Source organism: Columba livia, chromosome 3 (genome assembly GCF_036013475.1).
Source record: "Columba livia isolate bColLiv1 breed racing homer chromosome 3, bColLiv1.pat.W.v2, whole genome shotgun sequence".
Taxonomy (NCBI): Eukaryota; Metazoa; Chordata; class Aves; order Columbiformes; family Columbidae; genus Columba; species Columba livia.
Window position 1 is genome coordinate 64,101,972 of NC_088604.1, and position 12,994 is coordinate 64,114,965.

Here is a 12,994-nt window from a genome sequence, read left to right on the forward strand (position 1 = left end):
TGCTAACAAACCCTAACACACAAGAGGAGGAAAGAGGAATCCAAATCAGAAATAAATCCATATCAAGCTGTAAAAGTCCTCAGAAGTCTCCAGAGCAATCCAAGTCTGGAAAGACAAATCAAACATGTTCGATTTGTATCGCTGTTAACAGACTAAGTTAAAGTTCAAGCATTGGCCATAGGAAAGAGCCATTTCATTTACACATCGTCCTGTTTCCAAATTATCAGGAATTTCGGTTTTTTTCATGACTATTTGACAAATATTGGCATAATACCTCTCCTCTGCTACTCAACTACAGAAACCTAACACAAACTTGGCAATTATTTTTCAAAACCAAGCTTTTTATGCTTTCAATGGTTCTACAGATGCAATTAATATAGAGATATGAAACCCATAGTCTTTACAAAAAGAGAGATTGGTAAGATCAAAACTAGCTATAAGCACTTCTCAGGTTCCATTTTAAGAGAAATGCAATGTTTAAATAAACTGCACATGACTGAAACTGAGATTTTATGAAGAGTTCATTTTTATATTTCTCAGTAAATAAAAGAGTCTGCACAGAAGGACTGGCATTCCATATGCACACATCAAGCACTCAACTTTATCCATGCAAGTTTGATATCAAGTTTTACAAATTAAAATAACATGGTCTTACACCATGCAGAATGAAAGGAGTGGAAGACTGTAACTCCTAAGCTGGCAACAGCCTAACTAAAAATGGACACTCATAATTCCATCATTCTTGTGTCATAAATTACGTTGAATTATTAAATAACAAATCACCTGCCCAGACACCCTTAAACTGCACCCTGTTAGAAGCCAGTGATACTTCCTTCAGATATTGAGCTATTTGCACATCCTACGATACTCTTCCATAGGCATCTGTTAAAAACAAGATATTGATGTAGAAACACCTTTGGTCTGAGCTGATATATCATTCTAGATCAGCATTTTTGTGCCTGGAAAAAAGGAAGGTAAAATATCAAAGCTGGTTCAACACCTACAATGTCCAATTCCCTCATTTCCAAACACTATGTAGGGCATTTGTATGGCAGCCAAGTTATTTATACATTAATAGTAACAGTTCTTAATATATTTACATCAATCATGAGAGCTGGGAAAGATACCACAAATATATAACTCCTCCTCCTTCTCCCTTAGCTCAATTCACTCCCCTTTCAAGTTCTACTTAAAACAGCTTTATGAGTAACATTCTTCATATTTTTTTATTATTCACAGTCCATATTATCTGTAAGAGAGAACTTGTGTTAGTCAATCTCCCTTTTGTGTATTTTACTCAGATTTTAGACAGGCAGATCTTTGGAGTTGCGTCTGATTTTTTAGTTATTTACAACTGAAAGGATTTCCTAGAAGTCATTCCACCATGCCATTAGAATAGGGACATCTGTTCTTCATCAAGGATGGGCAACAAAAACATTGCTAGTAATGCCTGGATGCCCAAGGGACGAGCATTACCACTGTACTAGATACTGCACCAAAACTCTCCCTCTCACAATTTAAGAATTTTGTCTTTCTCCAACTAAGGAGCCTCCTGTGGACTGTGATCCATCACAATCACAGCAGGCAGCCAACCTTTGCTTTTGGCAATAACTTTATTTGCTACCTATCTTCAAAAATACTGCTCTTCTAAAGTATTCTTATTAATAGTATACATGCAGAAAGATTATTTTCTTTCATATTGTGTCCCACATTTACGGCTCCTTTCTGGTTTTTGTCTGCTTAAATGGTACCAGGTAACATTGTTAAAGTATTTGTGGCAATTTTTTTTCAATGGCTATGTGAATGGGTCTGGCCTTCTTCCAAATTTTACTTTGCAATTATTATTCAAACTCATGAAAGAAGAAATACATGAAGATTTTATTTAGAAACCAGTTTAGCTGCAAGATATTTGCTTCAACAAATATTTAATGAGAAGAGTGTCATCAAAGGAGAGGAATCTATTCCATCACACGTACAAAGCAACGAACTGATAGGATGGAGTGATATTAGTGCTGAGAAGAGCTAGACATTTATATTCTAATGGGAGAGTTTATCTTCAAGTACACACTTCATGAAGAGTACTTTGCCCTAGACAAGGAAGATGTTTGCGTCTATTCAAACCCAGGGTACCAGGAAAGTATACAACTACCAGCTGGGTCTGCTAGCTCTGAAACTATGGAGAAAGCAACAATAACAAATGAATCAGGACCTCCACACTACACAAACAGCCCAGCTTTCCAGTCAAAGGTTCTCCAGATCGGCTTTGATCCTTTATAGCTGTCAAGGATACAATGTGCAGCTGAGCAATACTAAGGTCTTTCATGATTATAAGTACAAAGTGAAAACTATTATCATACACCATTTAAAAGATATTAAAGTTTTAAGTACTGTAAAATTATGTAAACAAAGGCATTAGTTAAAAACAACACAACACAGAAATAATGGATGAAATACAAAAGCACAGATCAAAACAAAAGTCACACAAAAACAATGAATACAGAAACAAGCAGAAAAACAACTTCTTGGAACTGGACCTCTCAAATAATTTCCTCTTGAACCTTTTTTCCAAATAATCTGAACCCACACAGATCTGACTGGACTCTAGATGCCAGACTGCCAACAAACAGGCATTGTTTAACAGAGAGCCAACTGAAATTACTGACTACACCTGTAAGACTGCTGACAAATATTTCATTACAGTAGGGCTGCCTTCAGCCCCTTTAATAAAGGGTTTACAGCTTAGATTTAAGTTATATGAGCTCACATTTCTGGACAGCATTATGCTATCTGGGAACACAGTTTGCATAGTATTTAGTATATAGTATACCATATGGTTTCCAAATTATAATCCTTCCATTACCAATTATTTCATACATTTCCTAATTTGTGTGTTATCCCTAAATGACAATGCTTTAATGTATTGTCTTGACTTAATTTTTTTTTTAAATGGCTTTCTGACCTATTTTGGAATATATAAACCCAGTGGAAGACCTCGAGTGCAAAACTAAATTATTAAAATGCATCAATAATATAATTACTGATAATCATCTGCACATCCTAAAAGACAGAGGTAGTTGGAAAACAATAATCAAAGGTTGTGTACTTCACACCTCTACCATCAGAAGTTTGTACTCCTACCAGATGCATTACAAAAATGGGATACTGGGTGGGTGACTGGAACTGGTGGTTCCAGTAAAACAAACAAACCATCAAATGCAAGATTCTGTACCATTTCTAACAGTTCTGCAAAGTGGAAATGAAGGAAAACCAAGAAGATATGAGGATGTTAGCCATGTAGCTCACTCATTCACATAATCACACACCTTTTTTTCCTGAGACATCTGTACAAACTCTCTTAGCAGCCAAGCTCCCTGGAAAATGAACTAGAGACATGCACCATTACTACTTCGATCACCTTAACAGAAACTGTCCTGAATTATTCTAACTCATCAACTAATTCAGTTAAGTCTTCAGGAGGGTCTCTTCTCACACTCAGAAGTCTGTTCTACTTAAAGCACGAACTTAGCTTCCAACCTTAGTATAGAGGTAAATTATGAAATTACCTCCGGCATCATTAAACGACATAAAAATGCTACAAGAGAAAGCTGTACAAAACAAGTGAGTTTGTGGGGTTTTACTGTAAAACAAGCTAAATTTAAAAAATCTGATTTTATTGTTAGACCTTCTTATAAAGTTTCTTAAGCGACCACAGGCAGACAATGATCTCTTTATGAGCACTAGATGAGAATAATTACCCTTAGATAAGAAGAGAATAATTACACTGAATTCTTCTGCAAGGCACTTTGAGACCTAGTAATAAAAAGTACTGTTAAAAGCTGTGTATTATAAGTATGCTTAATAATTACATAAAACAAGTACAACTTTTTCTAGAGGCTAGTTGTAAAAAAAAATATTTGAAACCTCAGCTGAATGAATCTTTTTTTTGAGATAAAAATGATTCAGTAAGCTAAGGAAAGTTGTGCTGTAACAGTTTTCTTGATGTAAGCTTACAATAGAACCATTTAAATCTATTCATCAGCTTACTGAAGAAAACATATTGAATACTTTAAACTGTCCACCAGGAGCTGAGCAGAGTTCAAAGTGAGTAAGGTTTTCACAGAATAGTGTAATATGTTAAGCATTCTAGAATAAACATCTGTTGACTAGGTGAGAACAATTTCCACAGTCTGTTGTTAGAAGCAGTGGTGCGTTGTACAAAAAACAGAACAAAAAAAAAAACAAACATATTTCCATGAAAGTCATTCACATCAGTTATAGCTGTCAGTCTTCCAAGCTATTCTTAATCTTTTAAATATCTATCTTTACATACACACCTCAACCCACTACCTCCTTTCAGCCCTCAAGAAACTGATAACAACCTTCTTATAAAGTTCCACCAGGGGTGTGGGGGGATATGCATATTTTTTAAATAGCTCTGCTTTGCTTGACATTCACATTGCCTCTGAATGTACAAAGCCCACTCATACAAATATTCCTTATGAGAGCAATCAGGTTAGGAGCTCCTGGCACTAAGCTGCTTCTTGAATTAGGATTGCAGGATCAAGTTGATAGCTAGCATCCCTAGAGATAACCAGGATTTCACTATTATGGAAGAATCTATTATGGTATTATTGAAATAATTTTACCAGAAATCTTGATGCAATGAGAAATCTGTTGCATAATAAACCTTCTCCTTTTATATAAGGTAACTTTAAGCTGAAATAGTTAATAGTTAAATGTTAGTGGATCATATTCAAATAATCATATTCAAAGCTGTCAATGTTGTATTACGATAAAACACTTGTATTTTGAGCAAATTCTTACTATATTCCATTTTATTAAACAGATATTTTAGGTTTTAAGACTTAAATTTCACAAATGATTTGTAAAAGCAGACATTAAAAAACAAATTCATTATTTGCAGCTCCTACATGTGTAGAAAATATCCATTGCAAATACCTCTTACCTATTGAAAACACAATATTTTGCTCATGAATCAGTAATCCCTGGACAGGCGTATTTCATCCTGGCAAAATGAAATTGCCTACAACAATAATGAGTGCATTTTTTTAAAAAAAGGCAAGGAAAAACCCTTCCTATTGTCAGGCCTTTGTCTTGTTCTTTTTTGAAAACATGTATAACTAAGTCACGTTAGAAAAAGGGCTCTTAAATACTGAAACATCACATTTGACTTCGGAAGTCCGTTAACCTCAAATTGCTAGAGGCCTGGCTGGTTTCCCAAAGCTTCACAGCATGCTCACACTGTTGTTATGGTGTTTCCTAAGCATCTGCTCTGTGCCACTTGCAGAAACTGGAATCTAAACTAGATGGACCTTTGATCTGACTCCATACAGCTGGTTTAATCGTATGTTTTACTGTTTGAGTCAAATTTAAGTACTGAATAGGTAAGCGATTCCTTCCCTTCTCAGGAACCTTTTGGAAGCCAGGATGCTCGAACATGTTTGCACGCAAACAATTACTAAAAGGTATGATGTGAAGAAGCAAAAGAATACGAAGGAGTTGCACACACTAAACGAATTTTAACGTATCGCAGGGCAAATTTCCTGAACATCTACCCCGCCCCGCCCCCCGAGAAAAGCGGGACGTGGGGGAGTGTTGGAAAAAAAAGGAAAAAAAAACATCAGCGCTACAGGCAATGCGCGGAGGGTCACAGGTGATGCCGGCGGCAGCGCCGCTGCTACCCGGCCCGCCGCCGCCCGCAGCTCCCGGAGCGCTGGCCGCAGCCAGACCCCGGCCGCTGGGCCAGGCGGAGCAGCGGCCTCCAGAAGAGGGCGAGGACCACCCCGCCGCCCGGCTTTCAGAGCGCCTGGAGCCGCAGGTACGAGTGAAGGATCAGGGTTTCCAGCCCGTCCCCCGTTCCCGAGGCTGCCGGGGGAGGCAGGATGGGCGCCAGCCGGCGGCCGCGGCTTAGCCCGCCCGGTGGCCGTTGGGCGCGCGGGGGAACCGCCACAGAAAGGGTGCAGCGCGCGGCGCGCTACGGATGCGCGCGTGCCGGGGGCGCCCCGGGACCCCCCCACCCCCCAAAAAACGGACCGCTCTGCCGGCCGCTGGCCCGCGCGCTCGGAGGTACGCAGGTGCCCACCGGAACAAAAGGGAAACGGCCCCGCAGCCGCCCGCGGCCCCACGCAGCCCCCGGCTCGGCTCGGCTCAGCTCGGCCCGGCCCACCCCGCCCCCGGCGGCGCCCCCGCCCTGCGGCCCTGCCCCGAGCATCGCCCCCCCGGCACTCACCTCGGCGGGGCGCGACGCGACGGCGGACCGGGCGGCAGCCACTCGCACCCCCGGGCTCCCTCCCCGCGCCCGCGCCCGCCCAGGCCCCGCGCACCTCCCTCTCCCTCCCTCCCTGCCCGCCCTCCCGGCTCCGTCTCTCACCGCTACCGGAGCGGCGGCGGCTGGGCCCGACTCCCCCGCCACGTGACCCCGCCACGTGACCACCACACTTCCCCGGCCCGGCTCCGCCCCCGCCGTGTCTCCCGCAGCGCCGGGCGCCGCCGGGGCCGCTCTGGGTGCCCCAAGCCCTCCCCCGCGGAGCCACAGCCCGCTACCGGGGGCCGGGCAGCACCGTGACAGCGTGACACTGGAGCGCGACGTGATAACAGCTCGTTTAACAAGGGGAAACAGCCGTGGGGGGGCCAAGGCTGCCGCCCCCGCGTCCCCGTTCCCCGTCCCCCCTCAGCCCTTTACCTTCCTCTGGAAAATAAATCACAGTATGCGCTACAGAAAGCCAAGGCTGTATATGGTACTGGGGGTTATTTGATAACTTTTTCCTTCTACCTGCAGAGCTAACAAAGAGAAAGGGAAAAGAAGCTGGTGTCAATAGCTGGGGCATCAGAACTCCTCCCAGCAAAAGTCATGGGCACTGGCACCACTACATCCCTGCATTTTGACTTACACCAAAAGCCTCAGTGAGTGAAAATTACCCGCGTTGACCAGCATTCCACACTAAGTGTAACCTTCACTCCCAGAAAATAAGGCTTACAATAATGAGTCAATGTGGTGTCTTGTGGGAGGGTATGTCTTTATCCTCAAACTTGGCAATTCCAGATTCAGTCCAGAGATATCAACACTACAAGAGCTGGAGAAGCTTCAGTAGAAAGGGATTTGTATTGCAAACAATCTCTGAAGTTGTATTCAGGTACCCCATTCAGTGCACATTCTCTTCAGAAAGCAGCAACGTAATGCCCAAACATAAAAAGTGCAAAGCACTTAGTACTTTAGATCTGATAGTTATAGTTTGTTCCTGGTTTCATGAACAAACCTGCTAAATAATAGCACATAGGGAGCAAGAATTGAAAAGGCCCAATGCCCTGCTTGCTTTGGTAATTAAAACTTACTGACCATTTCAGAAACTAAAGAGGCAAATATTCTTCACACTGTTCCCTGTAAGGATTTTATCTTACAAGCTATACATGAAGGGGTCAAATTCTGTGCCATAGACCATCCAGGTCTGTGAAAACCTGAAGCCTGAGAATGTGTTAGAGCTAGTTATAGATGTCTGTTAACATAATTTTCATTTGGAAACTAGTTGCTTTTTTTCCTGAAGGTTTTCATTTGCACTACACAGGCTAAATCCTTGGGCATATCTAAAGGCAGAATAACAGTCCCATAGCTGAAGTGCAATAAAAAGTTATCAGGGAGTTAGGACTCCATTTCTGGATGTGTTACAGCAGTTATTATCAACTGGTGAACTGTGAAGACCAGAGTCCCCGAGTTACCTCCCAGATATGGCAAAAGACAACCATCACCACCACCACCACCACCCTTACTGGCAGGTTTACATTTATTATATTTGGATTACTTCTTCATTAGAAAATTTCAAGTAGCCAAAACAGTTAAAACCATTGCATCACTGAATTATTGCATTTACCTTAAGCATCTGTGCCTTAACTCAATTCCTAACTTACAGGCAATCGTAAGAATTATAATAACTTTAGGAAGCAGAGTAAAAGATATCACAGAGGTTTCCGAAACTCAACTGCAGCTTTAACCCCGTTTGTAATCCTGTTCTCTGCACCAGTGGCACAGTGTAACAGTGTTGCTGACTAGTCCCTCCTCTCAGCTGCATAAGGAGTTTTCCATAGCTGGGTTCATAATCACAAGAGAAAACTGTCTGGTGGTTGTTCACCAGACTCTACAAACTATCACCATGACTTGCAGGAGTCCTACCCATCCTGCACATGTTGAGGACTGAAGAAAAACACACAGGAAGATGAACTCTTGTATCATTGCTACAGCTCATTCTATCAACATATTTATTTTCCACAACCAAATTCACACGTATACGCAAAAGATACAACTAGAACCAGATACTTCAGGCTATGTTCAAGCCTTGCAATGGGGGAGCAATTCCCCATATTTTTTGTGTGTGTCTGAATCAGCAAGACCTGACTCCACATCAGGGACGGACTACAGCACTCACCCATGTGCAGCATGGGAGCAACAGCAATCTCAAATCAAGTCTGTAATCCAAGTGACTAGAACCCAGGAGCATCCTTGCAGTTAAGACAAGGCCTCAGCTTGAAAGGTGAAAACACAAGTCAAAACTTCTATTATTTATAGCAATAACACATGCTCTTTTAACTTGCCTGCTGCTCTACAAATGCAGAGGGAGATCACACTTAGGGAAATACCACTACTGCATGGCCCAGTTCAGTGCAACTACTATTTTGTACTTTTCCTGTGACTCAAAGTACACCTTTAGGATAATCAAGCATTTTAAAACGCTCTTAATTCATGCTCCAAAGTATTTAAGAAAAAGATACGTAAAAAACAAATCTCAAAGGGGAGAGACCACCTTTTCCTTCACTAGTCTACTCCATGCCTTCCTGCAGTGTAATGAACTTTACCCAAAGGACCAGTTCATTATGTTATGGAGCTAAGAGCATAAACATTTCAGCAGTCCAACTGGAACGTTTAGTGAAACTTCAGCAGTACAAATTCACAGACATATTAACCTAAAATTGTGTTTACCAAAAACATTGTATCATAGAACATTTTTAATTTTATTATGAAGCCTAAGATAAAGATTTTTTTAAAAAAGTTGTCTCTCTACTCACTTCTTAGTACTACTGATCTAAAGAAAACCTTAGTTACTTATCCCACTTGACAGGATAATAAAAGATCAGTCAAGAAACTGTACAGAAAAGTTTGTAAATTCCTTTTTACTATTGGAACATTGTGATTTTAAAGTCAAAGACAATAAGAGACATGCCTCTTCAGAAGGAACTTAGCTCTATTCATTTTAATCATGGCCAGGCCAATGCTTTTACATCTTACCAGCTGTGAGAGTAAGCAGTTACTCCAACATCTGTCCATTTCTATAAAACATTATTTTCATATTCTCAGCCCTTCCCTCTACAGAACCGAAGGCTGGCCCCTTTTTCAGGAAGATCTCTTATAATGCCTTTTTTTTTTTTTTTTAAGGCAGGCACCTTTAAAATAATCAGCTATGACCATTCATGAAAGCAGATGATAAATCGTACTTATATATGAGCAACTATGTGAACTTTTTGGAATGTGGAAATTTTTGATTTCAAAAAGAAAACACAAGGAAACAATTTCTTCAACTCACCTTCCTTAGTCTGCCCAACCAGAACATCTCAATTTTTTTTTTCTCTACAGGTAAAATATTCACACTCACATTCAATGTTTTCACTGCAGAAACTTTTTTTCCCCCATGTCATTTCACTTTTTATTATTTCTTTCCCATTCACAAGCTCACTCTATTCATGCTCATTTATACAGCTTGGATACGTCAGGACAGAAAACAAAGCACAAGACTTGGTTGCCTTCCAAATGCAAGTGACATCAGCCCTGCAAAGGTCAAAACTATGATTTCTGCAGGCATTATCTTCCCCAAACTGGTAAGCTGATAGTTCTCTATATACTGTTTATATATAAAGTCAAGGGCAGTTTCTTTTTTAATCATACAATCACTTCCCAGAAGTGTTGCATATGCTTCATAATAAAGGAGAAGCACACCTAAAAACTCAAATGTAGCCAAGATTCTTTTGAATACCTTAATTTAACTCAGAGGCTTTTTTGGGTTTGGGGGGGTCTTTTTTTTTTTAAGTCTCTTTTGGGGGTGTAGTTCTTCATACTTAATCTCATCCCAAAGGCAGTTTAATTTAAAGATGGAGATCTAGTAAGTCCAGATAACTAAAGTAGGAAAAAGGGAAAACTAAAACTAGTTCTTGAGTTACCCAAGGGGAAAGTGGCCTTTTTCCACAAAAACAAACAAACAAACAACCCATGTTCTTGCCTCTTTCAGACGTAATCATTAAGAGATAAGCAAAATGAATTCAACATTGACATGCACTTAAATTCACACCCAAGCCTCACTGTTATAAAAACTTATCAACATCTTCAAGTTCAACAAACTAATGTGCCTAAGTGTTTGCAGGACTGAAGTCTTTGCATTGAAAGTTTGCCTGGACTTTCTGAAAAAAGCTTCATTTAAATTCTATTTAAACTGCCAACAGAAAGTATTTTATTCTACTTCAGTCTAGAACAAGAGATGTAGAGGGAAATCCTGCTCATACCTCTCATTGCATTGATGATCTACAAGAGCTGCCTCCATCAGACCATGACTGCCTTTGCTGTCGCTGGCCTGTGACTTTTCAGAAGACTGCATCAGTATTGCTACTCTGCAACTCCTGAGTTGGACCAAGTTTCTCCAATTTCAGTTTCCCAACCTGAAATGTCTCTGGCTGGCAGTACTGGATGGATTTCTTCAGATGTCCCTGCCCCTCCTATGTTCTGCTCTGTTTCTGCTAGTTTTCTTTTGAACCCAAAGTCCATCAGTGGTACTATTAATCAGTATAAAGGCATTGAAATTTAGCCTTTTAATTAAGTTTATTTCCATTACAAGCTGTTAAAATTAAATATTATTAATAACAAAAATGATCAAGCAAAGATTTCAAAGGGCTCCCTTCTCAAGTACATCTGATACACAATCAAGAAGCCTAAAACTCAAATGAAAGCATGTCATTACTTCACTCCAGTTTCTCAGTCCTTCAGCAAAGAAAGGAAAGCTGAGAAATATCAAAACACTCAAAAGAAAGGAAAAAATAGCAAATTACCTTTATGTGTTGTTAAAAAAAAAAAAAAAATAAAAGAGGGCAAGAACAGTTCACCTTGCGGAACACTACCTCACAGGACCTGAACTAGAACAGGTACTCATTAAATGTCTTGTGTCACAACAGGTAAACTGTTGTTGTTTGCCTCCATCTTCCTCCTTCACCTCTATCTGGATTTCCAGTATGAATGACTATCCCATTTTTAATGCACTGGAGAGTTTTGCATGCAGACTTGCTCACTTTTTTTACATGCAAATCTATTCACTCATAATTTTTACACATGGAAACTTGAATCATTTTTGTTTGCCTTATACACTCAACTAATTCCAAAAGGCCTTTTCCTTTTGATGTACCTAACCTTGCAGTTTTCCTCCACCGCAGAGGAATACATCAGAGAAAAGCGAAACAAGTGAGCCTGCCTGGACAGATTCCCCAAAAGAATAAGGATTTCCTCGGCAGCTGAGGAGAATAGCCAGGCTGGCTGATGACTAACCAAACCCTTGAGATGTTTGGGTGTTCACTCCAGCTTCCTTCTGCCTCATTTTTGTTGTGGAACCAGCTCCAACCTTCCATGTATAGTTCCCCGCATCCTTTTTAAATTAGCTTAAAGTAACCTGAACAGGGAAAAAAAGATATCATCCCAGGATACTAAAAGAACAGACACATTAAAAGCAGCAACATTTTTTAACATCAAGTCTGTGGACCCTAGAATGTACAGGAGAAGACATTGTACCTGTATTCAAGAAAGGGAAAAATAAGGGCAAACTCAGAGTTATCTGTCTGGTGTGAATGGCATGTAAGGGTTTGAAAAGCTTTTTGTAGGGATGAACAAAGACTGGTGAATCAGAAAATGTGACAATACTAAGCTGAGTAGAAATGCAACTCTCATATTTTTCCTTTGTCAGATAACTGATGTACTAAACAAGGGATATATTAGTGTATTTTTTAACATTACTTAACATTTCAAATGGTGCCATATGAGACATTAATTAAACTGAAGAGATGAGGCTTAGTACAGATGGCAAGGGAAGGAAATTAATAAGGATGGCAGTGGATGATGCTCCAAAGAAAACAGACTGACGAGGCTTTATATAGAGTCCCTGAACAATCAGTCATGATACTGACCTTTTAAATATTTTTTGTTAGTTGACCTTAGAACAAAAACATGAGTGTACTAACAAAATTTGCTGATGACACAAACTTGAGAAGCAACAGTACAGACTAGAACCAGAATATATATCATTCAGAAAAGAATGGACAACCAACAAAAGCAGACTAATAAAAAAATTTGATGAAATATGATAGTACAGAGTTCAAGATCATGAACTGGAGGACTTATAAATGTTCATTTCAAACTGAAGGCATCAACTGAAAAGAGAGGAGGAAAAAAAAATCTGTATCTGCCAGTCAGCAGAATATACATAAGGCATCAATCTGCTGAGATCATGAAAGAAGCTAATACTCCCAGGGGAGCATCTAGGGAGTATTTTTTCCAAGAGAGATCTGGAATATAAACACTATTGCACTGGTACTAGGGAGACTTCACCTGGAATACTACATACAGTTGTGATCAATTACATTGACGAGTGATAAATTAAACCTGAAATGGTTACAGAGAATGGCCAGGAGAGACAGATATGGTTCTATCTATATGTTACTCTATTATACAAACACGGTCAATTTTTGCCTATTTCAGTTGCTACATCAGGTTAGTCCCCCTTCTCATGCATTTTGTAAGACACTTAGCATTATGAAACCCTTGTTCAAAGTGAGACCTTTAAATATGTCTACAATATAAAAAGCAATTAATATAACTTTCTCTGCAAAGCCTACATTAGAATATTAAAATAAATAGCAGCTGGTGGAAACACTTCCAAGGTCCCTAGGCTTTTCAGAC

General features: G+C 40.1%; 1 protein-coding gene across 11 annotated transcripts in view; it reads right to left on the bottom strand.

Moving 5' to 3' along the window:
• Nucleotides 1–6,529, bottom strand: part of TULP4 (TUB like protein 4) — a 155,291-nt gene extending 148,762 nt beyond the window's left edge. For 2 of the 11 annotated variants that reach the window (XM_065057291.1, XM_065057279.1), the window contains exon 1: nucleotides 6,392–6,529. The gene's annotated coding sequence lies outside the window, so the exon portion shown is untranslated. The other 9 variants (XM_065057290.1, XM_065057280.1, XM_065057285.1 and 6 more) reach the window with 8 other exon arrangements.
• Nucleotides 6,530–12,994: the final 6,465 nt, after the last annotated feature.